Here is a 27,670-nt window from a genome sequence, read left to right as displayed (position 1 = left end):
AGACAGCAGGGTCTATTTCTGGGCTCTTAGCTCCATTCTGTCATCTTCCCTGTCTTTTCCTTCCCAAACATGACTCTGATAGAAGGAGTGGAGCTCTGGCCATGTTTTCGTGTCAGATAGTGATATCTACCTGCTTAATTTATCCTTTATTGTGAATTTCTCCAGCTGTTCTTACTGTCTGTTCTTCCAGATCAATGTTAGAATTATTTTGAAATTTCAGATATATTCTACTGAGATGTTGGTTGCAATGTTATTAAACATAAAAAAAATTTTTTTGAGGAAATTTGCACATTTGCCTTATTTGCTCTTTACATATGGGAATATGCCATGGTCCCCCATATGCACACCTTTTTATCTCTTCTTATGTTTCTCCCTGATAAACTTTTTTTTGTAGAGACAGAGTCTCACTGTACTGCCCTCAGGTAGAGTGCCGTGGCGTCACACGGCTCACAGCAACCTCTAACTCTTGGACTTACGCGATTCTCTTGCCTCAGCCTCCCAAGCAGCTGGGACTACAGGCGCCCACCACAACACCGGCTACTTTTTGGTTGCAGTTTGGCCGGGGCTGGGCCTGAACCCACCACCCTCGGCATATGGGGCCGGCACCCTACTCACTGAGCCACAGGTGCCGCCCTAAACTTGGTTTTTTTTAATAATGTCTTCCACATTTCATGGTTTTGTGATTTATTTGTAGTTGCTGTATGTTTTTGTTGATAATCCAAATACAGTCATTCCCCACTTTATTTTCTAGCTGGCTATTACTGTTACAAAAGAAAGAAACTGACTTGTTAACATTTATTTCATATTTACTGACCTTACTGAACTCTCATCTATTCCAACATTTTCTCAGCGGATTCTTGCAGGATTTTTGTAATCATTTCTTTTTTCCCTTTCTTTCTTTCTGTTCTGGTTCATGAGCTTACAGAACAATCTGAATCCACAAACTCGATTTTGATTTTCCAATTTGGTGTACCTCTCTCCCAACCCTCTGATCCCCCATCCTTTTTCTGAGATTTAGGATGGACTCTCCGTAGAGCATTCCACCATCTCTCTGTGTCATGGATAAGAGTTCCCTTTTCCAACAGTGACCCTCCTCTCGTCTGTCCAGGTGCACCGGGTGGGGTAGCTCCATAAAATTCAGGACACTCAGTTAAATCTGAATTCCAGATATACAACAAATCCATTTTTAGTATAAACATGCCCCCATGCAATATTTGAAACATATTTACACTAAAACATTGTTGGTTGTTCATGTGAAATTTACATTTAACTGGCATCTTATGCTTTTATTTGGTAAATCTGGCAACCAGTCCCAATGGTTGCAATCTCGGATTGCACATCTTTATTCCCATATGTCTATTACCATTTCATTAATGATCTGCTATAATGCTATATTCACTTTGTAACTCACATCCCCAGAACCTAGTGGTGTCTGACTTATCCTAGGCATTTAATGTATGTTCGTTAAATGAATTTTAATAATTCATGGATGATGGCAAGCAGATCATCAAATACACATATTTACTGAGCATGGCTGGACCACGTGGACTCTAAAATGTCGTGAAGCCTAAACAGAGGAACAAGCAGGTGTGACTGGGCCTACTACGTGCCAACACATCCAGAAAATAAGAGAACTGTGCAGCAGATTTTAAAATTTTCAAACCTGGAACATTGTTTTTAACTCAGAAAATAAAGGAACATATTACATTTTCTTTTGTTGTTAGAAAGAGCCATGAACACTGAAGTGAAGTCGGGAGAGCTGAAATTTAATTCTGACCCTGCTCCGTGAATTGGCTATTGGACCGTGGACAGTGGCTTCCTCTGTAAAAAGGAGGCCATTGGAGTAGAAGTGGCTGGTACACACATTTTGTGGTGAGGCCGTTTACAAGTGAAATATTTATAAGAATGTCAGTGTCTATGAAGGTAAAGGTAGAATGATTCTGGCTGAAGGAAATGTAAGAGGTCCAGGGTTCCTAACTCATCTCCCCCTTGCCCTTTGTAATAGCCCCTTAGGGAACTCTATATAGTATTGAAGGCCATCGGGCTGGACAGTCTTCAAGGCTGCTTTAACATACACAGGTGTTACTATAGTATAATATCCAGGTTGGGGTTACCTGAGAATATGTAGGCGTGTATACACATATGCAGGCTGGCTTACAGTTCTTACACAACCCTTGATATCCATGATACTGGTTTATTTAATATCTCCTGAAAACGTATTGTACTTTCTCACTATCTTATCTCCTTTTTTTTTATTTTTTGTTATGGCCTTTTCCCCTCTGTCCTAATTATCCCACTTATAAAGCTCATGGTTAAAATCCCACCCAGTACACATCTCTCCTCAGATCCTGCCTGGCTACTCCTCCTCCCACTTGCTACTGCTTGGCCCTCATTTCCTTACAGTCTTATCTGACCTTATGACATCATTTCTACTATTGGCCTGAACTATTCACTACCCTGAAAACAACTCCTCTTCTGTAAGTTTTGATCTTTTATATCTTTGAGCTGAAGCTAAATGGAAGACTTCTTGAGAAGAAGGACCATGTCATACTTTCTCAGTAGCTGACGATGTGCTGGGTTGAAAGTGGCTTAATCACCCTACCTGCGTATCACGGACATTGGGGTCTCGGCTCATCAGAGTCACTTGAACCTGGGCTAAGGGCCGCCTTTGGGAGCCCTACCGGTTGCCATGCTGAGAGCAAATAGAGCCCTCAAGGGACTCGCACTGGCAATTAAACAAGCTGGCAAGGAAGTGACTTCCTGCTCTTCATGTTTGCTCCACGAGCCTGGAAGATGAAAAGTCAGAAATAGTTGGCAAAGAGCATGAGTGACGATTATGAGGCTTAGTACATTTGGATATTGGTTTAGAGTACAAGTCGTGGGTGTAATGGCAGGCATAATCTAGCCAGAGATCTCTGTTGTTATAGTAAAAATTTATAATCAGCAAAGAAAGCTGGCAGTGGGACCTAAATCCGGAGGGAAAGAGGCAAGGAATAGGCAAGGTATTTTCAGACTACGCCTGATTTATTTCTCTGAAATTAAATCTAAGTTGTCCTTCTTGGGAAACCAAGCACTCTTTAGGATCATATGTTACTGATTGGAAACCACTGCATGAAGTAGACATTTTACAGCCAATGTCCAACATATCCCAGGAGCTTTGGCCCTTTCTCCCCTCCCTACACACAATCTTAGTACCACTGATTTTAACAATTTTGTATTATACCCTTGTTGGCTCCACTCTCCTGGACTAAGATTTCCTTGGTTGCAGAGGAGGCTTGCAAACCACCGTGCTTTCATGATTGAATGAAAGGTTTATTTCTCCATGGTACCAAGGGGTGACTACCCAGAGACTTGTCTCCCCACAGCACTCTTAAGATCAAAGGCCTTAGCTGAGCTACTGAAGTGTTAATTGGCCAAGTATAATTGTCAAAAGTTAGTTTCTGTGTGACTCAATTAAAACAAAATAATTGGGAGTTGTCGGCACTTCTAAATATTTATACCAGTTGATGCAAATATTTATTTACATATCATCTGTTTGCAATTTTTATCTCTTCTACTTTCTGCAAAGCTGCTCATAAACCATTAGATACTTCCTCTTGATGCTTAAATTGAAATCTAAACTTATTCTGTTCAACTGACAGAAAGCTAAAATATTTTTGTTCAAATTCATTTGACAATGTGTATCTTTGACAATGTGTTTATATTCTTCATTTATAAAGGAAAATGATACTGTAGCCATCCTTTCAAAGGGAAATTTCTGGGGTTTTTTTTCCATAGCCAATTCAGGCTATTTTCCCATGTGGAATTCATTAAAGCAATTCCTAACTTTGTTGATTTTCATTATATCTATAGAGTGTTAAAACTTTCTTTCACACTTCTGCAATTGGTTAGCAATATTAGTCTGGCTTTGTTTGACATAATTTCTGTTACTGTGCATCAAATCTACACTAGTACTGAAATAGCAAGAAATGCCAGCATCTCTTGGTTACTAATCCCTCCCCAAGTGAAGCAGAATCCTGCTTTCCCTCTTTGTAAATCCTCTCCTGGATTACAATTCTCTCAACTGCCCCAAAACATGCCTCTACTCACATCCTTCTTAACATTTTAAAATGTGTTTACTTATTTGCTTTTCCTATCTTCAAGAAATTAAAAGCCAGGCACAGTGGCTCACACCTGTCATCCCAGCACTTTGGGAAGATTGCTAGATGCCAGGAGTTCAAGACCAACCTGAGCAACATAGGGAGACACCATCCCTACAAAAATAGTAAAAAAAAAAATTAGCTGAGTGTGATGGTAGGCACCTGTAGTCCCAGCTACATGGGAGGCTGAGATAGGAGGATGCCTCCAACCCAGAAGTTTGAGGTTGCTTTAATCTATGATGATATTATTGTACTGAAGCCCAGAGACTAGAGCAAGACCTCGTCAGAAAAAGAGAGAGAGAGAAAAGAAAGGGAAGGGAAGGGAAGGGAGAGTCCCCATGATTTTCTAATACTAGCACTTGCATTAACATAATTCAAGTTGATAAAGTTTATTTTTCCTTTTACATATGAAATGCAAGTTCATAATGCAAAAGTTTGGTGAAAATTCCCACCACTTGCTGATGGTCCTAGAATACCTTTTGATGCATTTCATTCCATAGTTTCATCTGTATATTGTATTTTATTATGTTTTCATGAAATTGTGGTATTATTATATATCCAATTTTATTCTGTTTAGTTTTCACTAGCCATCGTAAGCATTTCCTACAAGTAATTACAACTAGTCCCAAAGGGTTTTTTTTTCCTCCCTAGTGGTTACATAATAGTTCCTTAGTAGATGGGAAGGATTAGTTGAACAGTCTCTTACTGAGCTTGAGAAATATAGGATGGAGGTTGCCTGAAGGAAACTTCTCAACCTCATTTCCTGTGGGCAGAAAATATGCACAGAGAATAGGAAAGAAGCAGATGGGGTGGAGGGTACCAGACTGAGGCTGTGGTCATCAGCGATGGACACCACAGAACCCTTCAGTGTTAGCCAAGAGAGAAGGGTTGTCAAAACAATTGGGAGAAAAGAGAAAATGTTCTTGTTCAGCCTATATTCTAGAATACCTACCTAGAATCTGTGACCTGGAAACATAACTAATTGACCATAGAAATTTTGTGCCAGGAGATATGACAATCATTGTAATCCTGCACTTCCCACCTCCTCAGGAGCAAACAGTGGAAGGCCCCTGTTATCCAGTTTCCTCCTCAGAGACACTCCTGTTAACGTGAAAAATCAAGAAATTTCAGTGGTGGCCTTCATCCCCAAGTCCTCCAGTGGCTCAATTCTATGCTATAGATTTGAATACTTTTAATTTCCATTCCAGCTTTGAGTTTTATATTCTGCCCCTTTCCCCAACACTGAGTCAAGGGTAGGTTCTTTACTGTGGCCCAGCAACCTTTCCCTCCTGGAGGAGAGAGAGAGAGAAGAGAAAAAAGAGAGAGAGAGAAAGAGACAGACTCCTGTTTAAGCAAGGTTCATAATATGCCTTCCCCAGAGTCTCAGTCTGTTGCATACTTCTGGTATTTCTCCGTCTGCACTAGGCTCCCAAGAGGCAGGGCCTCCTATTTTTTTATAGTCTACTATTTTTATATATTTATATATATTATAAAATATAATATATAATATTATAATATATAATATATAATGTCATAATAAATATTACATAATATATAAATATTAAATATACTATATTTAATATATAATATAATTATATTTTATATATGTAATCTATAATATATAAAGATATATTATATTTATATATTCATCTGCAGTAAGATCCCATGAAGCAGAGTCTACTATTTTCATAATTCCTAAACTAGAATTCTGTGAACTGATGCTGTTCTGAATATGGCCCCTGAACAGGCGGCCCTGGCATCACCTGGGAGCTTCTTAGAAATGCAGATTCTCAAGTTCAAGGCAGGCCTATTGTATCAGACATAGTACGGGCTGGGGCCCAGCAGTCTGCAGTCTGCAAGCTCTGTAGTTGATCCTAATGCTCTATGAGTTTGAGAACCACAGCTGCAGACCCACCTCTCTGGAGTGGCGACCCTCCAGGGATCCTCAGCCAGAAGCTCTCACTGACCCAGCCGCCCCCTGCCTGTGCCTCTGTGCACTGCAGCCTTCCCCACGCGCACTTCCTGCCCTGGTTCACTCCCCAGGCCTTGAGTGAACTGTGGCTCTTTACTGGTAGCCGGTAAACATTCATCTCCGCCACCTTCACCCCAATTTCAATGGTGACAATAAATGTTCCGGCTACCAATAGCAGTGGCAGGCGCCTCCAGGGTTTTGTCTGTCTCCCTAAACCCCGTTGTTTTTGAATGTGTATGCTGTTTCTTTTTTTTTATTAAATCATAGCTGTGTACATTGATATGATCATGGGGCATCATTCAGTAGCTTCACAGACCGTTTGACACACTTTCATCACACTAGTTAACATAGCCTTCCTGGCATTCTCTCAGTTACTGAATGTGTATGCTGTTCTAAATATGCTTCCTAACTTGGCTTTCTCCCTTTTCAATATGTGGTGCTAATACCTTTGGCCAGATTACAGCACCTCTCTGCTCCCTGTTTCTTTGCCTTCAGCCCATTCCTGTGTTGCCTTTATGATGCTTTTCCAGATTTTGTCCTTTGAGATCCTCTTTAATAACAGATGTGAAGCCAGTGACTTCAAATATTGCCAAAATATCCATAGTTCAAACAAGCCTTGTCCACATCTTGCTCTCCAAGTAGGATAATTCTACCCATCAGCCCAACGTCTGACTCCATCTGGACTCAAATGTGGTGGCCCAGACTAGCTTTCCCTAGATAGGGCTTCTCAGTGCCAACATCATTAACATTTTAGACTAGATAATTCTTTGTTGAGTGTGCATTGTAGGATGTTTAGCAGCCCGGAGCTCCTCCTCACACCACCACCCAAATCCTGATAATCAAAAAAATGTCTCCAGACATTGCCAGCTGTCCCCTGGGAGTGGGGTGTAAAGGCTCCCAGTGGAGAGCCGCTGAAGTAAGGCTGGCTGTCTCATTCTCCCTGAGCCTTGCATGAGAGGATTGACTCCACGTGGGTCCTCATAACACCCACCGAGCCTGCCTTGCTGCCACAGTTGACACTACTGAAATAATCCCTGAAGGATTCCACTCGGATCTTCCTGGTCATCCCTAATAGTCCTGTACAAATTTCATGGTCCCACTCAGGGTGACTCTCATCCCTCCACTTAGCAGCTTTAAGAGGACAACTCCTAACAGTCTCCTACATCTGTGCACTCTCTAAGGACAATGATCTCCTTTCTTTTCTTTTTTTAATTTTTGTGTTGAATATTTAGGCCTCAATTGTGTCTCTTTTCTAACCCTAAGTTTACAAGCATTTAAAACACTTTGGGTTTATAATATTTAACCCAGTCTCTAAAATATCATCATTTCTCCTAAAGAAGTAATTCCTTTCCTTCCACTCAGTAGAGTATCTTCCTTCATTTTTCGTTCATTTCCAACAGCTCACATTCCATGCTCAAGATTAAAGCCATTATTTTAAACAATTTCATTCTTCTTAACTCTTAGAGTAAATTTACCCTAGAAACAAATTGTCAAATATACTTCCTAGCTGAATGCCCGAAGATAATGAACCAGGGGCCCTGATCCTCTCTGACCACTATCTGGGTCAAGGTCTCTTATGTCCATCCATGTCATAATCAGAAATGAATTTGAGAAATCATATCTTGTCTCAGCACTTGTATGTCAAGTGGCTGGAGCACCAGCCATATACATCAGAGCTGGCAGGTTCAAATGCAGTCCAGGCCTGCCAAATAACAATCCCAACTACAACCAAAAATTAGCCAGGCATTGTGGTGGGCACCTGTAATCCCAACTACTTGGGAGGCTAAGGCAAGAAACTCACGTAAGCCCAAAAGTTTGAGGTTGCTATGAGCTGTGATGCCACAGCACTCTACCCAGGACAACAGCTTGAGATTCTGTCTCAAAAAAAAAAAATCATATTTTATATGAGAAATAAGCTTTATGGGAAAAAAGCTAACGTGAGACCATTTGGCAGCAAGTCCTGATGGCCTGTGGGGACCACATGAGTGAGAAGGCCAAGCCTTCCTCAGCCATGCCCTCCCCTTGGCCTGTGCAACTCTACACAGAATAAAAAAGGAACCCAAGTTCCTTCCTTTTTCCTCATCTGAGCTGGTGTTCCCCAGGGCCTAGCACTAAACCTGAAGGTCAAAACCACTCACTCTACTTCTCTCTTCCCTGGATGGAAATTAGTTGCTTTGTTTCTCACTTCTTTAATGTCCAAATAAACTCATGTTGGCCTTGGGAGCACATTTACTATAAAGCCATGGCTCCAATAGCAAGCCAGAAGAAAATTGGCACTGCCCGTTCATTCATGCTAAAGCAGGTCACAACAGCTGTACCAGGATCAACAGTCTCACATCTGAGCTCTTTGTACTTATTCCTAAGGTTTCCAGGCAGTGCCCTAACTTACTGGGGACCAAGATGCTAATCCTTCACACCCTCTCCTTTGCTGAGTGGTTATCAAAGTATCAACTTTATTGATAGGTAGGAAGTAACCCTTAACTTTAAAATAGAGAGCAGCTGGGAAATGTCACCAGAGAAGCCAAACCAGGGCTTCTAACTACTGTCCTCTGAGTTGAAGAGAGTTGGTGCTTGACTCTGCACCCAAGAGCAGTGGTGGAAACCCCCAACCCTACTCACTATGGAAACGTGGCCAAGTGGACGTCTGGCTCCCCACAGTTGTAAGTCACTCTCCTCCTGGACAGAGGAGAAAGTCAGGGGATAAAGAGAGAAGCCAGATGTTCTCACTTGACCAGTCCTCACTCATGGGCAGGGAGTGTGAAGCTCCCTTCTCAAGGGGAACAGGAGAGACATCGCTTCTTGTTTGCTAGGACCTCTTGAGCTGTCTACGCCTTTTCCCGGTGTTAGGAAAGCTTTGCTATGGGGCGGGTGGCATCCTAAGTGCTGCTGATGTAGTAACACATTTCACCTTTTCAGCACACCTGAGAGAAGGCCATATGACCTCCAGGTTATGGAGGAAATTAAGATTGAAGTAAATAATTTGGGATATCAACTCATGTAACCCTAACCCCAAAAGCTGTTCTTAAGGCAATAAGCACATAGCTGTTCAGTCTATGCTGAAATCCCTTTGAGTTCAGTTCAGCTAAACAGTTCATATGCCAGGTTCATATTGTACCCAGGGATACGAAGCATGGGAGAACAGTCACTTAGACTATAGGAAGTTTGACAATTAAGTTAGAGAACTCATCTTATAAAAAATGTTGCATACCTCATTGCCAAATATCATTATGGTCACCTTCAAAGTACTCCACTTGGGAAGCTATACACTGACACAGGTGCCTAGTCCACCCTTCAAAGCAATTTAGGGACTCTTTTTCTGGAATGGCCATCAGAGCTGTCATTATATTATCCTTGATGTCCTAAATGTCATCAAAATGTCTTCCTTTCAATTATTCCTTTATCTTTGGGTAAAAAAAAAAAAAAGAAAAATCATTGGGGGCAGATCAGGTGAGTAGGGAGGGTGTTCCAATACAGTTATTTGTTTACTGGCTAAAAACTCCTTCATAGACTACATTAGTGCATTGTTGTGATGCAAGAGCCAAGATTTTCAGTGAAGATTTTCCTATTTCTCTATCGATGTTTACTTGGTATTCTATGCTTCTTACAGTTAATTGACAATTTTGACACACAATGCAACAAATTTTTGCCATGTTTTTTGTCAGTTCTGCTCATTCCTGTCAGCCCTGACCTCTATTCATCAGGGACACTTTTTATCTCCTCAGAAAAACATTTAATCCATTTTGTATGCAACCATTTTCTTCATGACATTACCCCCATAAACTTGGACAACATGTCCCTGATTTCACTTCCTCTCTTGCCAGGTTTAACAAGAAATTTACCAATGTTTGTTCCTTACTCTAATTCAAGCTCTGACATTCTCATGATGGCACACAAAAACACACAATAATAATGAACGCCACTCAGCAAGACACCGCCACATGCCACTGATATGCCAAGGTTATGAAACCTTACTAAATTGTTTGTACAGTGCTGCCGACGTAAGCCCATGGTGGCAAGTTCACAAGCTTAATTATCAGACCTCATATATTATATATCCATGTACCCCAAGTAGGGGTTCTCACACCCCAGGATGCAAAACAATGGTATGACAAAGGTATAAGAATTCAGGTGTCTCATACTCCACATGCAAGTGTGAAAGATGAATTGAGTAACCTCAGTGGTAATCAATTTAAAACATTTTAATATTAGGACAAACCAGAATGTTACCTGGGAGCAGACAAATAATTGGCCTACATTTAATGAGAATATGCCAGATTTCACAGAAATATGCAGAGGTCTCTTAGCCAATCTCTGCAAACCTCCCTCCCAGGCCTTAGTCTGTACCTCACCTCTACTATAGAGCATTTTAGTGGAGGCACCAAACATGCATTAATAAAAATACATCCCATGTGTGGAAAGTGACATTCTCTGTCTGGGATGGTAGGATGGAGACCACTAAGGAAAACCTCATAGAAGGGATGTTGCCTTTCTAAGTGAAAATGTTCCTAAGAGTCAGAAGGGAAAGTTCTGCAAACATTAAATGGAGGCCAACAGTATGGCCTGAGAGGGTTACTTCTCTGAGAGTCTGTTCTTACATGAGTAAAACAAAACAATGAATGATGTTCTCCATCACACAGGTGATCATGAGATTTAAATTAGATATCCTATACTCCACATGCACACGTGGATGGCAAAAAAAATACGAAATGCTAATGTCTTCCCCTCACCTTCACCTCTGCAGCTCCTCATTTTCTCTAATATTACTTCCACTCCCAAAACCCTGCAAAGTATCTTTCTCTAAGGTATCCTCAGAGATGCTCATCCCCAAACCCAAAGGCCTTCATCCTCCTTGACCTCTGTGCTATTTAATCCATTTGTCTGCCCTAGCCCTGTTAAGTCTCTCTTGGCTAATGGTTTTCATTATCCACCACCACCATCCTCTGTGTGAAAATGGACTATCATGCAAATCAGTCACACACACACAGCCATTAAAAATGATGATGTAGCACAGTGTACACTGGTGGCTATGACCCAAGTGTCCTAAGGCCTTTAATTTTTCAGGAGGATAACCCTTTCTATTTTTCATGACCAAGATAAATGCATCAAGTCCTTATTCCTCATAACTGGAGGAAGTCCACCAACTTTCCCAGTATCTCTGTGGATTTCTTGAGTGATGCTTGTGTTCATTTACTGATGTCTATCATCTCTGTCCTCCAGACTCCTGCCTCTAGTACAAGGTCACCCTCTATGGAAAAGTAAGATGGGTTCTGCCCAAATCCAGGAAGCTGCACTCTTTGGCCCTGACTGTGGTGGATACCTTGGCATGGCAGAGCTGTTGTGGTCAGGAGTGAGCACGCCACACTCTCTGGGTTCAGATCCTGAATCTGCCTCTAGCAGCAGTGACTCTGAGCAATGTATTCAAGCTCTCTGTCTGTATGCAGCACCCCCAGTTTCCTCACCTGTAAATCAGGAGGAGAATAGCACTGGCTTTCCAGGGTTGTTGTGTGGGGAAGCCCACGTCCATTAAGGTGAGAAGACCCACTAAGAAGGCTGGGATAGAGACGGGTTTTCTCAACTTAGAACAGGGCTCTGGAAAGCACAGTGAGAGGGGAAAGATGCAGGAAGATCACGGGCCCACAAAGAAAAGGTCTGATTGAAGCAGGAAAGAAGGACCCAAGGACAGTCCGAGCTTCAGTTTTTACTTGGCACAGGAGGTGGGATTTGTGTGGCCGCAGGACTCTGAAGGTTGGAAAGCCAGTTAAGGAGAGACAAGGCCAGCTGCCATGGGCACACACCCCATGCAGCCACACAGGGCCCTGAGCTGAGGGTAATGCTCTGTGGTCACTGTCTTGAAATTCTTAATAATTTAGAACAAGGAGCTTCCCCTGCCCACTTTCATTTTTGTACTGAGCTTCAAGTTATATAGAATTGGTCCTGAGCACAGGTCTTGGTGCCAGGGGCAGTGTGGGTGTGGGAAGCGGCTGACAGACACAATCCTATGCGGGAGAAGTCCAGAGGTTCGTTCATCTAACTGCCCTCTACTGAATGGCCAGTGTGTGTTGACTGCTGTGCTCGACACCACAGGAGAGATGAAGTTACTGGTTTCACGCTCTTGATTCATAAGGAATCCAAGCCAAGGTCTCCTGCTCCGAGGTTGTAGAGCTACATCAATGGAGGTCACTTTTTATGAGAAGGAACTTCAGCGTGGTTTTTTCCCTTCAGATTTTATGGATGGAGAATTCATAATATTTGTAAGTGACTTCAAAGGAAAGGGCCTATTAAAATCACTAGTCAGATACATCAACACTGGCCATTGATCAGCTTTATCCTTATCTACAGTGGGTTTGAAAGCAGTTCCTCATTTCTTGCCCCAAGCCACTACTTTGATATTGGAATAATTAATCCTTAGAAATGCATGAAAGATTTTTAGCAATCTGTATTGTCCACAGACAAGGAGGTAGAAATTTGAAAAGAAATGTTTAAAAGTTCAAAATATTCGGAGACAGATCATGTTTTTAAAAGATGTCACAGAGAAAAGATGTCACAGAGAAAAGACTTGAACATAAATGGTAGTGCCAGCCATCCTTAAAGTGAGCCTTAGTCAAGTAGCTTTTATTCTGTTTTTTCTTTTTATTCTATCAGGGTTATTATCTTGAAGTGGCCAGTGCAGAAATCAGAGACCTTTTTAAATGACAATGTCAGCTAATCAAAGAGCTGTGATTTCCACAGACAGTGTGCTCTGCTAGAAAAAGCAGGAAACTGGACGCTGAAAGATCTCTAAGTTTGATTCCTAAAATAAAGCACTCTGGCCCTCTGTACCTCAGTTTACCCATCTGTACAGGGAGACATCAGGTCAGAGAACCCCGAGTTGTTGATGACATCACTCTCCAGGCGGAACTCTGCCCAGGTCAGCCTAAAACAGCGGTTCTCAACCTGTGGGTCATGACCCCTTTGTAATAATGAAAATACATCCTGCGTATCAGATATTTACATTACAATTCATACCAGTAGCAAAATTATAGTTACAAAGTAGCAACGAAAATAATTTTGTGATTGGGGGTCACCATAACATGAGGAACTATATTAAAGGGTCTCAGCATTAGGAAGGTTGAGAACCACTGGCCGAAAGGGACTCTGTGGCCTCCCACACTGGATAAATCCAGCAGCCCACAGGGTAATTCAGCTTACCAGGGATGCAGTTCACAGATACTATTCTCAAAGAAGGAAAGCTTTTATTGCAGGATGTGAAGTGGGGGAGAAAAATATAAGAAGAAAAAGCATTGGCAAAAGCAAATACAGTCTCCTAAACAAGGCCATCTCGGGGTTTCCTTCGTTAGTGGCACAAAGGAATTAGCAGAGTCCCTCGAAATTCCACCACTTGCTGTGGAAGGGAAGGCTCAGAGCAGGGCTTCTCTATCAGAGGGGAGGGCCCAGCAGTTGGGCCCCTCCAGTGACATTTGGCAGTGTTCAGAGAAATGGTTTTTTCACTGTTGTTGACACAACAGTGGGAGAGGGAATAATATGGCAGGTGGTGGGCAAGGGCCAGGGACACTGCTGAACGTCCTGCAGAGCATGGAGCAGCCCCCACAGCAAAGAATCAATCAGGCCCCAAGGTCCGCAGCACCCACCATGGTCAAGAAGTTGATCTGTGTACCAGAGGTTTATTTCCCCACTGATATGGATAAGTTCTTCTCCCCTTAGAGAGCGAAAGAAGCTAGTGAGTTTAAATTTAAAGAATAACTTCTTTCATGATGCTATGTTTATTTAAAAATAATTTGTACCTGTATTTCCTTGGTTGCGGGGCTTGGGGCATAGAACTTAACAGGGTCTGTGATGTCCGAGGAGTGACTATAGGACCTTGAGGTAGATTCACTTGCTAGGATCTTAGCAGCTGTATGTCCCAATCGGGACATACGGTGTCCCAAACGTGTCTAAAACTACTTCGGCTGCACCTTCAGCTCAGAACCTCAGCCCCTCTCACCTGGATCCTACCTCCACGTGTGTCAGGAGGGTCAGTCCAAAACTGCTCCCTCTCCCTTGCTTATGTCTGTGGGTGACTGTGTCACCCACCCCACTCCATAAGAGTCACCTCACTCCCTCCCTTCCCCTCTCTTTCTCCTCTCTCCCTTTTCCTCTCCTCCCTGTCCTCTCTCTTCTTCCCTCTCTCCCTCTCTTTCCTCTCTCTCCTCTTTCCCTTGAACTCTCTTCCTTTCTCCCTCCCTCCTCTCTCTCCACTCTCCTTTTTTGCTCTCTCTTATTACTCTTCTAGTTAAGAACATCTGGGTTAGTTCAAGAACTCCTCCCAACTACCTTCCTCTAGGCTGACCTCACTGCAATCTACTGCTACATAAATCCTCTCTTGGCTTTCAGAATAATGTCCAACGCTTTACCTAGCTAGGATGATCTAATGCTTGCCCACCTCTGTCCCTATCTCTTTTCACTCTCCGGCTAGAATTTTTTGATCTAGCTATTTTGAGCTAATTCATGTTCCCTCTGCACCTGTCTCAGTGCTGCCCTCAGCAAGCAGGGCCCCTTCGCCCACTGCTACTCACCTTCAAATCTCAGCTCCAGCACCACTGCCCTGGGAGAGCTTCCTGGGTCACCTGGTTATTGTTTACCATGCGCTCCCCACAAAATGCTTGGCATAAAGGGTTCTTTGGTCACATAAATCTGAGACTTTCCCTCTTTCTGGAATGTACAATAAATATTGGAATATTAAAGTTCTCAAAAAGATTGCCACAGAAAGACCTATTTATCTTCAATCTAATGTTTCCCAAACTTTCTTAAGCATTTAACTTTTTGTTTTACAACCCCCTCATCATCCTTCTTTGGAAAATGTTCCCTTAGTACCAGGTAGGGAGGACTTCCTTTGCTCGTTTAATGCTCCAGATGTGGCCCTATCATGGAGTCATTCTCTGATAGGTAATTCATGCAATAGGCTGACTGCAAACCCTTGGCGATGAAATAATCACTGTGTTTTCATCAGTGTTCTATGCTCAGCAGTTAGATCACATTTTAAAGACCCGATATATATTTTATAAACAAATACATCATTAGCCAAAAAGAACCACCTAATTTATTGCTACTAGTAATTCCCATGTAGTATTTAAAGAGTATATACAACAAAATTGGTTTGGCAAGATATCTTAATGTCCAAGACAATACAATTTATACAATACAATTTATAATATTGACATGCTTTCTGAGAGTGTCGTGTTTAAGTGAATTTCTTAATGTCTTTATCTCGAAGATGAGGGTCTGTGGTCTGGCATACCAACTTGGCTTTGGTACAGAAATGTCTTCATTGTTTAGGGAGCCAGTTCTGGATTTTTGCCATTGGTTTGTGTTTTGCTTTTGAGAAGACCCAAACTAAAGAATACATCAATTCTAAGTTATTGGGGGGTCACTTTATGCCCCAATGGTGGCTACTTAAAACCAGTACAAACTGTCAGAGCAGTCTCTGTAAGGATCTTAGGAGGCTCTTCATTTTTAAATATTAACCTTAAATCCAAAATGACCGTCAGAGACATTCACATGGAAGTCAGAAAATCTATATTCCAGTTCAAATCCTTTGTAAGGTGATTTTGAGATGATCACTGACTCACTGAGCTCTGTTTCCTCCCCTGTTAAGTGAGGGGCTAACAGACTGACTCTCTGCCTTGGGTCTTGAGATTAGGTGCTCCTAGGCCCTCAGAGGAGAGCACAGAGAGAAACAGACCCCCAGTGCTCAGGAGAGTTCACGAAGAGTCAATTCCACCAAAGGTATGAAAAAGGTATTCAAGGGCTCTGAGCAAGGTCTGTCCGTGTGGACCTTGCCACGGAATCAGGCACACATGCTATTGTCATCTGATGATGGTGATCTGTTGGCCCTGCAGATCTTCTGAGCAGGTCCCGGGTGTGGGGTGGCCATGACGCAGGGCAGAGAGCCAAGCTGTACTGCACATGAGGTGAAACAGAGAGGGCAGGCTTCCCTAACTGAAATAAAGTAGGATAGATGGAAGAAGAACCCTAGCCCCAATCTCCCAAAGACTCTTCTTGTATGGTGGATGAATGGACCCTGCCAAGTATGTGTCAAATAATGCAAATGGTGGTTTTGGTGTCTCAGTCTCTCAAAGGAACCAGTTCCTCCTGTCCAGAGCCCAGGCCCTTTGCTTGGTCTGCTCACACTCCCCAGCTGCCTTCTTAAGTCCTACTCTGGGGGAAGAATAATACCTCCCTAGGGCTTTTGTGAGAAATAAACTAATAGGTACGTCAGGACAGTCCCAATGCATTAAGCACTCAGCATTATTAGCTGTTATTATTTTAAATGTGAATCCTTGGTCAGATATTATCCCAATGCTTCCCCAAATTAGAGTTCTTTGACCTCTTTATTCTGGATGGATCAAATTCCAACTTGTCTCCCCCTAACCACCACTGTGATTTTGCATTATATTGTGATATAATCTTTCCAAACTGTCTAGTTCTCTCCAACCAGATATACTGGGATCAGGAGCACAGGAAGTGTATCGGTAGGACCTAGCACAGTGCCCTGCACACAGTAGGTGCTCACTTGGCATCCAGCGAATGAGTTTGTTGATTTTTAAAACCTCTTTTTTCCCTTAAGAAGTGAGAATTTTCTTTTTCTATTGTGGAAATAAGCTTTAAAAAAGCAAAGGTAAGTTTTTATGGAGCTCTGTGATCTGTGAAACCACACAGCCACAGTTTTCTTAACCACTTGATTTATTTTATATCCCAAGAAAAATGACCAGAACATTGCATTAAATAGCTCCATAATACAGTCTCAAGAACACCTTTGAACAGTTTTCAAAGTAATCAATGGTATTGCGGTGAAACTGTCGCCCAAATGAAGAGCTCTTATCCAGTGAATCTTTTCGGTAATAGACAATTTTCCTTGCTAATACTTTTGTGGCTAAAGAAGAACCTGTTATCTGAAGCAGCAGTTAAAAACTTTTCTCAGTAGGCGAGAACGTTCTAAACTTGTTTCCTAGCAACAAGTTCCTCAAAGGACTTGAAGCATATGCAATTTCAGAAGAATTTTCAGTACCCTCTTTTGTTTGAAGGGATGAGAGGTGGGGGATATAAGTCAGGCTATGATCAGAGTCATGTTCCTAACTTCCCCCTGTTAGAGACACATGTGAGATATTTTGAATCACACTAGAGGATCAATCTAAGAAATTCAGTCCAATAAAAATATATGAAACATCTACCTGTGCAAAAAGAATTTATCCTTATTCTTTTTCTTTTTTTTTTTTCACCCCAGGCAAGAGTATCATAACTCCTGAGCTCAAGCTATCCTCTTGCCTCAGCCTCCTGGGTAGCTGGGACTACAGACACCCACCACAATGCCTGACTAATTTTTTCTATTTTTAGTAGAGACAGGGTCTCACTCTTGCTCAGGCTGATCTCAAACTCCACGGCTCAAGGAATCCTCCCACCTTGGCCTCCCAGAGTGCTAGGATTACAGGCATGAGGCACCATGCCTGGCCTATCCCAATTCTATAGGGGCTCGGCAATTTAATAATTTAACATTCTGCCAATCTATGAACCTCACTCCCAGCCACCTTCATGAACAGTAGAAGAGGAATTCTGTGGCTTACTAAAACAATTAAGGATTTCCCAGTGTGGATGGCGATTGAATTATATTTAGCAGTTGGAAGCATAAGGATTGAAGAAAGGCAATTCAGGAGAGACATTTGGGAAAATGATACAGCTTTGATTGCCAAGAATGAAAATATCTTCCCTGTGCAGGACCCTCCCCATAGCTACCTTCCTAGCTCCATTCTGTGGATTTCTCATAATGTTCTTAATTCGGTTTTCCAACTTTGCCTTCTGATAATAATAACAATTACAACAGTAAAAGCAACGAGTAGTATTTGATGGGGACCACTTTGTGTCATTATTTTACTTATGTTATCTTATTTAACTCTTACAACAATTCTTTGAAATAGCCAATATTATTTTTTTCTATCAATCTCAGAGCATTGAACCAACTTGTACAATCACACTATTATTTAAAAAAATGGCAGAGCTTGGAAAAATATTGCTCACTGAAGCCACTCACCTGACTTGTCCAGATCCATGTGGATGGCAAGGTCTTTCTGTGGGTCTGAGGTGACCACGACCTGCATGCTCAGTTTTAAAAATAACCTGGAACCACGTGAATCTCAGAATGCAAATACTTTATATCGATCGTGGGGACTTTGCTGCCATCCCCTGTTAAAACTACTACCCTGGAAAGTACCCCTTTGGAGAATAGGTCCAATAAAATATGGCTTTGGAAACAAACTAAATTGTCTGGTGGGCTGCCATACTGAAAAGTTTGCCTGCACCCTTGGCAGATTCTTTCCAAGCACAGGCAGAGTCTATCTGTTCCTCCCCTTTCACTGTTCTTCAATAAAGAGAACACTGGCATTGGTTCCAATGCCCCTCCTTGCATACCCCACAAAAGCTTTTTATTTCTTGGAAAAGAAAACTCTCCATCTATCTTAATAAGCATGAATGGAGAAAAATCACAATTTTTAGGAGGAGTTTCATTTAATGGAACAATGTGTCAGAATGGGGTCTTCAAGAATAAGGTATAACCAAAAGCAAGAAAATGATGTGCGTCTAAGCCATTGAACTAGGCAAACAGACTATCATATTTCCTCTCTCTCTAAGATTAGACTCAAGAGACAAAGTGAGCATCAGATAGACTTGAAATTCTAGGATATTCAGGGGCGAGGAGCTGAGCATGCAGTGAATTAGGGCAGTTAACTTAAATGTTCTCCTTGTGGGCTACAACTCCCTGTATCCCCCAGAAAAGTCTTACAATAAGTATATTTTCCTCTTTAGACATCTCTTTTTTTTTTTTTTGCTGTATCTTCAAAAGCAATCCAGTGCCTTTTCTCATTTTGAATTGATCACTGTACAATTCTTTTTTACATACTTCTTTCTCTCTTTGTTTCAGAGGCTACTCTTTAAAGACAGGCACTTCACTTGCAGCAAAATGTAAGTATATTTCCTCCTTGAAGTGGTTATCTACTTGTCAGCTGTAATTCCTATAACCCCCTAATCTTTAAGGCTCCCATCTCACATTGCTGTGTTTTTAAAGTCTGGCTCAACAAAGGCTGCCATGGTGTGGATCTAACATTTCACACTATTGATTTGTAGGACATCACCAAGCCTTCTAGAAATCATTCCAGAAGCAGATTGAAACTGATTGTGGCTAGGACAATGTTGCATTTAAAAAGCTAGATCAAAGTGAGAATTGAAAAATGTAGGCAATAAAGTGAGTATTGAAAAATGTAGGCAATATTCTTTTAAACATTCTGATCATGTGACATCAAACATTTGAATATTCAGGTTCTCTCAAATGGCTAGGTTACTACTCTTCATTCCTCACCATCTAGTCGCAGGCCATTTCTTATTTAACCAAGGGGTAGTTACCTTAATAATTCCTTCCTGTGTGTACTGTGTTCCAGTAAATCTGTTCTTTCTAGAACTAATCTCCTGTCTATTATGTTTCTTTACTCTTGCTATTCACAGTATCCATACCCAAATTACAAACTCCTTCTATTTTGAAAGACCAAATAAAATTACAATAGGTCTGAACAGGGAGTTCTGAAGTTTTGCCTAGGGAATTAGGATATGAATTTTTTTTTCTTTTTCAAAAAGATAATGGTGAGAACAATTTCAACCTAAGAAAAAAAATAAAATTCCATCTGTCTCTGGAATAATTCGATAAGACCCAAAATTCCAAAAACAGGCAATAGATTTATATGGCATAGAAAATCCTACCTGTTCAAAAGTAACTCAAAATGTGTAAGTTGTTTGTCCCATTGAACAAGAAATCCACAGCTACTAGGTAGATGGCCGAGCCAGGTGAACCCTGGAAAGTACATCAACTCTCAGCTCTTGAATCACATAGAATTTCCAAAGAGGACACCCATAAGCAGTCACAGAAGCTTTTAGTTATACGTTCTTACACTTGCCAGAATCCAGAAGTCTCACTTGAACTATACGTATCACACAAGTTCTAATACATTCTCTTTTGAATCATTTAGTCACCGAGGAAATTATGTGCTCAGCTGAACAGCAGGAGAAACTTAGTTTTCACTGAATTCCCCTGGATATTTTTTGTTTGCTCTCTAGAATACATTGATCCCACTGCTGGAGACCAAATATCCAAACATTAGCCCAAGAGATATTCACCCTCGAAATCATTCAGATTTAATGTCAAGGTATTACACATCCACTGGAATGTTTTAAAATGTTAATCTCTGTGCTGTGTTGTTGGTTCTTTATTGCATTATCAAGACACCTGCATGTTATGAATATTTGAAGCAGTTCTCACCAATAAAGTCTTGTTAGATTTTATAAGCAGTCTTATAAAGCAGTCTATTCATATGCTATCATGAGTATGTTGTTTGTACAAACGTTAACTTGGACTGTATTCTTTCTTTTGAGTATGGAATGTTCAGGAGAAATTGCCTGTTTCTTTCCCTGCATGTTCCTATTTGATAGCCCTTCATCATATGGTTATTGCCTCTTGCCGTTTACCACTATTTTAAATGGTTTAATGTTACATACTAAAAGATGGTTGGTATATGTTCATGATGAAAACGAGATGAAGGGGAATTTAAGAAAGGATTAAAAATTATTCTATGTAAATAACACACGTGTATATGTGACTCCCATATGTAACTCCTTCACATCTTTATCAGAATTTCAGTTGAAAGCACCTTTCCCTTCCGGATTAGGGGAAAAGAGGAAGGATATTTTACCTTAGAGGGCTCCATTTGTGAGTGCTATAATTTCACATATTTTTCTCAAAGATATATCAAGTGCTTGGTGACCTATTTCATTAGTAGGTTTTCTAATAAGTTAACTTGCAGTGGGATTTTTACATCATCCAGACAAAATGGGGCTGCCTGACTCCCCAAACCATCTCTGAGCAACTGGGGAAGGTTGGTCTGACCCACGGAGTCATGGAAACACATTAAAATAACCAGGCAATTGTGCCTTAGGCTCCTTTTGGCAGCCACCCTGGATCAGCCTCTCTGCAGTTGACACTGTGTTCTAATGATTCAACCAGTACAAATGAAAAACGACCTAATCAGCTCTCCATTCAGACAAGACAGATCTATCATGAATGGTAGGAGGCTTTCCAAGTCAAGGTGCTGGATTGGTATATGGGACACTTGTAATCCCGACCTCACTGATGGAGGACGGCCTGGGCTAAGTTAGGGAACCATGCCACCATACAGAAACAGGGCTGAGCCATGAGAGAGACTCAGGACTGCAAATCAGAAGGCTATTGCTAAATCCCAGGGTACTCTCTCAGAAGTGGGATGGTTTTGAGAATGTTAGTTAACTCCTCAGTCTAGAAGTATCTTCATTGGTGGGTGGGGTGGGGGAGAAAGACATTTTTTCCTGCCTTCTTCACATGGTTGTTGTGATAATCCCATAAAGTAATGTTTTAGAAAAAATTTACCATCTAAAAGTGTTTTATATCTTCAAATTCTTTTTATTTTTTTAAGACAGAGTCTCACTTTGCCTCCCTCGATAGAGTGCTGTGGCATCTTAGCTCACAGCAACCTCAAAGTCTTGGGTTCAAGCAATCCTCTTGCCTCAGCCTCCCAAGTAGCTGGGAATACAGGCACCCGCCACAACCCTGGCTATTTTTTGTTGTAGTTGTCATTGTTGTTGTTTAGCAGGCCTGGGCCTTGTGTGAACCTGCCAGCTCTGGTGTATGTGGCCAGTGCCCTACCCACTGAGCTATGGGCACCAATCCAATCTTCAAATCCTTAATAGATTACTCCTGTTTTAGTGGAGGTCCCTGGGATTCTAGTGGCAATTTTTTACCCTTAAACTTAATACCATGCAACAGAAGAAAATAGAACCATATTGGGCCAAAGCAGTGCCCCAATGGAAAGACTTGTACCCACATTTTTATGTTTCTTTTCAGCTACATATATTTTTTAGGACCACTGCCTCTGGTGGAAGAGAATTGTCTTCTGGGTGGTATGGGTGAGAAAGTTACCAAACAAACCTGAATTATCCAGAGGCCTGTAAAATGCGCAATTGCTTTTTAAGAGGCATGGTGATATTGTGTGTTCCTTTCGATTTTTGGCAGTAACCATTTTCTGCAATTTGTGGTTTTGCAATTTCTCTTTACACAGACAACACCCTGGCTCTCATTCAATGCCCCATTGGTGGGGGTGAGGTAGGGGGAAGAGAGCGATTCCCTGGGGCTCTGACTAATCCAGAAAAAGAAGGAAATGTTAATGAAATAAGTTAGAAAGAACGCTAGAGACCAGTGGAAGCTGGTTGGTTAGAGGGCAAGAACAACTTTTTAAAATTGCATGGTGGGGCTAAGATTTTATCTGGGCTTTTCTTGTCCTGGCCAAGGTCTGTTTCTTTCTCTTTTTCTTTTCTTTTTTTTTAGGGCAAAATGCATTTATTTATTTATTTATTTTTTTAGCTTTCACCTCATTTACTTAATCACAGTGTTAAGACATTTGTGTTCAATACTTGTAGATTTGACTCGTACCCTTGCAATGTGCACCATAGGTGTGGTCTCACCATTAATCCTCCCTCAAGATCTGTTTCTTTAGACTCCTCTTGCCTCTCCACTGAGCTTCCTCTGAGTTATAAGCATCAATCTTTTTTCTTCATTCTTCCTGTATTCAACAAGCCCAGAGAAGTGGTCTCTCCCATGGGCTGCCCCGCCACTTCTGGGGGGATTTTCTTTAAATATTCTGTCTCTGAGTGTCCACTCACCAAGTATATCCTCTTGATTTGTGTGGATTAGCTTAAGGTCCATGCACCAGAATATTTTCCCCTCATTCCAGTTTCCTTTTCTTCCCCTTCCCCATGGCTGAAATGGCCTTTGCAGGGGAGGTCCGTGGCCCACAGACAGTAAAGGGATGTAGCATTTATCTAGGGGAGAGTGATTTGTTCTGTTTCTATTCATCGCCTCTGGAAAGGCTTTGCAGACTTTTGTTTGCCTTTTTTTCTGGCTGCTAGGCACTGGGCTGAAGGATTTCAAGTTGCATCCAGTGTTAACCTTGTATTCCTTTTCTGTTTACTTCTTTATACCAGAATAGTCCCCTGTTCTCCACGGCGTGGATTCCCAGGCTTCTGCCCAGAGTTCATGGGCTTTCTTTGCACAAAGCCCACATATTTCTTCTCTTGTCATGACCTAAATGTCACTGCTTCTTTTGTTTCTAAGAGCAATATAAAGATAATTGCTATTCATCTGTTAATTATAATCCCTCAATTCTGCTTATTTGGGGGAAATGTGATCTTGCTCTGTGTGTGTGTGTGTGTGTGTGTATGTGTGTGTGTTCTAAATGTTTAGGGAATTGTATCTGTTATGAAATCATAAATCATGGGATTTTAATTTTGGAAGATGCTTTTACTATGATGCAGTTCGACATCCCACCCCAAGCTGGCATCCTTCTGACAACAGCCTCTCTAGAAACTCCTCCCCCATCTTACATGGTAGCCCAATCCAGTTTTTAATAATTAATCTTCATACTCAAACTTTCTTTTGCTAACCTGAGATAGCCTCCTGATGACTTCAGGTCATCTTTGCTGGTTTGCCTTCTGGACCATCTCAGAAGAAGTTGATTCCTTCTTCCGTATGACAACCCTCCAAATATTTTGGAATATGATTATATATATATGTATATATATCTCCCCCATAAGATCTCTGAGTCTTCTTTGTCCAGGCTAAACAGCCCCAGTTCCTTTAGCCATCCTTCAAATGGATTGCTTTAGTTATCTTTTTCCATTAGTTCCAATCATATTTTTCAAGGTTTCTCTTAAAATGTTATGGTCTGGGCCAGGCATGATAGCTCACACCTGTAACCCTAGTACTCAGGGAGGCCAAGGAGGGTGGATCCCTTGAGCTTAGGAGTTCAAGATCAGCCTGAGCAAGAGTGAGAGCCCATCTCTACTAAAAATAGAAAAATTAGCCAGGCATTGTGGCACATGAGTAGTCCCAGCTACTCAGGAGGCTGAGGCAAGAAGGTCATTTAATTAAATGTTACGGTCTGAACTAAAAAGGATACTGCTGATGTGGCCAAACATTGTAGAGGTCCAAGAAAGAAAAAGACCAAAAAAGTCTCATCTTGGCCTTGTCAATTCTATTACTAGACACTAAGATCACATCAAAAACTTTAACAGCTCTGAAGTCCTGTGGTTAACCCCCTAAAATCTCTAGATATGTTTCATAAAAGCTGCTGCAGAAGTGGATGTTTTACATACTCGGTCTTAAAAACTACCTTTAACTTATCCCCACATCACTGATCAATTTCAAAATATTGGTGGAAACCAGTAAGAGCTTTTTGAGTTTGAATGATTTTAAATCCTCTCCCAACCTGATCTGCCTCTTGACTTTACTCACGAGATTGATAAAAACAGTAGATGTCTCAATTTTAAGCTCCTCAAAGGTGGAACCATGTTTTACACATTTTTGTCTTTCCTGGAATGTCTGTGACATTCTCTTAAACAACCAGATGCTCAGTAAATGCTTTTATTACATCCCTCAATAGAAGTAAATACAGGTGGCTTTCCAATCCCTTGACACAGACTTATCTTTAGATTGATATCAGTGCCCTTTAGAAACTAAGAAAAATACTAATTTTATAGCACACTGCTAATTCTTGGCACTTTTATAGCATTATGGTGTTAACTAACAGTGTGATCTCAAGGGCCAGATTGCCTGGAATTTGACCCAGTTAGACTGTGTTAGGCTATGTGCTCTGGGATAAGTTAAACTACCTCTCTAGATTTGTTCCTGAGATGTAAAATGGGATAGATTGTATCTGCCTCATAAGGTTGTTGTGATGATCAATCCATGTAAAGAATATGGAAAAATGACTCATGAAATAAAATAATAGTTAACAATAATAATAGTTGTATTGTTGAAGTTTTTATTGTTGTTCTCAAGATCTACTAGTATAACCACCCAGTCCTAAGAGAAATGAGAGCTAATTTGGCATGAATCGTTCATCGTTATCCCATATTATCTCCAAACAATATTCTATTACCAAATGCTAGTATAACCTTGAATATAACAGTCTGTTTTGTGGCCATCTGAGTTCAGTATCAATGTGACCTTTCCATGAGAAAAAGAAATGTGTGTGCATGTGTATATGCATATATATATATATACATCCTTATAAATTTTACTGATTTAATGGAGGTGTAGCACAACCGACAAGTAATAACAAAATATATACTACTCCTTATTGTAAATTCTCTGTAGCCAGCTGAGTCTCACAGAATACTTTCACTGGCTTTTGCTGGACCCATACTGTAGTCATCTATGACTATGAGTGATGAATGAATATTTTTTTCCATCTAAATGTGGTTGCTATTTTTGCTTGTGTTAATGAGTAAGACAAAAGTGAAACAACAAAGATGTTTGTCACAAGTGTCACAGGTCTTCATCAACAATGTGACCAACTATTTTTTATTATTATTTTGAAACAGAGTCTCATCCTATTGCTCAGGCTAGAGTGTCATGACATCCGTCTAGCTCACAGCAATCTCAAACTCCTCCTGAGTTTAAGTGATCCTCCTGTCTACGCCTCCTGAGTAGCTGGAATCATAGGCACCTGCCACAAAAGCTGGTTAATTTTTCTATTTTTAGTAGAGACGAGGTCTTGCTCTTGCTCAAGCTGGTCTCAAGCTCATGAGCACAGGCAATCCTCCTGCCTGGGCCTCCCAGAGTGCTAGGATTACAGGTGTGAGCCACTGCACCCAGCCTTTGTTTAATCTGAATTATTAACATTCTTTCAATCACTTTTTTGAATCTACAAAATAGTAAGTCAAGTGCAGGTTTGTTGTGTTCACCAATTTCTGTGGCATAATGCTCCCAACATGGCCATTTTCAAACTACTAACATGATGTCACTAACTGTGGATTTAGGAAGACCTGCAGAAGCACCTATTTATATAGTTTTTCCACCAAACAGATACAACGCAAGCCAGTAGCCTAAAAAGACTAGGTAATAATAAAGTGCGGCAAAATAGTTAGGAAGTAATGCATTTTGAGTATTATTTCCTTTGTTTTTAGTGCAAGTGAACTGTAAGTTTATATAACTTAGTTTTAAGAATGGCTGTAATCACAGTAGATTAAAAATTGCTGAAAATCCAACAGCTCCCCCTTGCAAACTGTTAGAAATGATCACCAGCACAACACTCATCCTTTCTGTCCTAGATAGCAGGGAGGTACAGAAGTGGGATGAAGATATCAGGGTATGGCTGAGAATCTGTACAAGCTGCTATTTTTTCTCAAGTTAATTTTTAAAAATCCATTGGAGTTTTGCCAAAGATCAGAGGCAATTTCCTAAGTCTTCAGAAACTTCTTTCTACCATCCTTGCCATGAAAATATTTTCATCTTTAGTTTTGATTATTAACTCAAAGATTCCATTATGCTACCTTTTCTTAACAATTTTTTTCGACTTCAAGAATCAGAAGCACAAGTTAAAATGGAGTGAGGAGGAGAGAATTGTAAGGATGTAGATATTTAATGAAATCCACAAATAGGATGCAAAGGTTAGTCGACCCTTACGTTAACTTCACTGGAAAGCGCTGTCAGGAATGAAGAGAGGTTGGTTAATAGGTGCAAAAATACAGTTAGTTGGAAAAAGGTCTAGTGTTTGATCATACAGCAGAGTGACTCCACTTAACAATAATATATTATATAGTTCAAAATAGCTGAAAAAGAAGAATTGAAATGTTCCAAATATAAAGGAAGGATAAATATTTGGGGTGATGTATAACCCAATTATCCTCCGTTGATCATTACACAATGTATACAAAATTACACATATACCCCCAAAATATGTACAACTATTACATATTTTAAAAGCTTATAAAAATACTTTTTATAAACAAGAATCAAAGATACTGGCTTCTCTCTGGGGCTTCATAGTATCTCCTACCTCTGTTGACAGGCCAATCAATTTACTCCCTAAATTGCATATGAGCCAATTGCATATGTAGGTGTAGACATCAAGGATTGGCATTTTATGTCCTTTTTCCAATTGAGAAATCCACATACATTCCAAACTCCAAGGAAGGAAAGCCACATGGTTCAGATCTTTTTTCCTTGGAAGGCTGCTGGCCAGCATATAGATGGGATTCCTCAGATTGAAACCCCTCTGGTATTGTTAGCTGGGTCTCCAGCAGAGTTGTGGGCAGAGACAGGGTCTGATTAATGCAAGGGCAGTGCCCACGTTAAGGAGCTGTGAATAGACAAACGCAATGATTGACATTTTTAGTATAATATCCATAGACTCTTTCATTAAAAAGAGAAAGTATTATGAAATATTTTAAATGTATTTATCATTCACATTTAACTAATTTTAAGACTTTTCAATATTTGATTCAGATTTTTATAGATTTTAAGGAAATAAATTATTATAAATGTAACTGAATCTTCATATTTCCTCTTCCTGGTTTTTTTTTTTTTATTAAATCATAGCTGTGTACATTGATATGATCATGGGGCATCATTCACTAGCTTTACAGACTGTTTACCAAGTTTCACATATACCCTTGT

General features: G+C 40.7%; 1 protein-coding gene across 1 annotated transcript in view; it reads left to right on the top strand.

Moving 5' to 3' along the window:
• The window catches only part of ANKFN1 (ankyrin repeat and fibronectin type III domain containing 1), a 434,680-nt gene that overhangs the window by 143,805 nt on the left and 263,205 nt on the right, over positions 1 to 27,670 (top strand). Inside the window, exon 2 of the mRNA XM_053570655.1 lies at positions 19,058 to 19,098. The gene's annotated coding sequence lies outside the window, so the exon portion shown is untranslated. The remainder of the gene's footprint in view (positions 1 to 19,057; positions 19,099 to 27,670) is intronic.

Source organism: Nycticebus coucang, chromosome 18 (assembly GCF_027406575.1).
Source record: "Nycticebus coucang isolate mNycCou1 chromosome 18, mNycCou1.pri, whole genome shotgun sequence".
Classification (NCBI taxonomy): domain Eukaryota; kingdom Metazoa; phylum Chordata; class Mammalia; order Primates; family Lorisidae; genus Nycticebus; species Nycticebus coucang.
The sequence above is the reverse complement of the archived record's forward strand: the minus strand, read 5'-3'. Positions and strand labels throughout refer to the sequence as shown.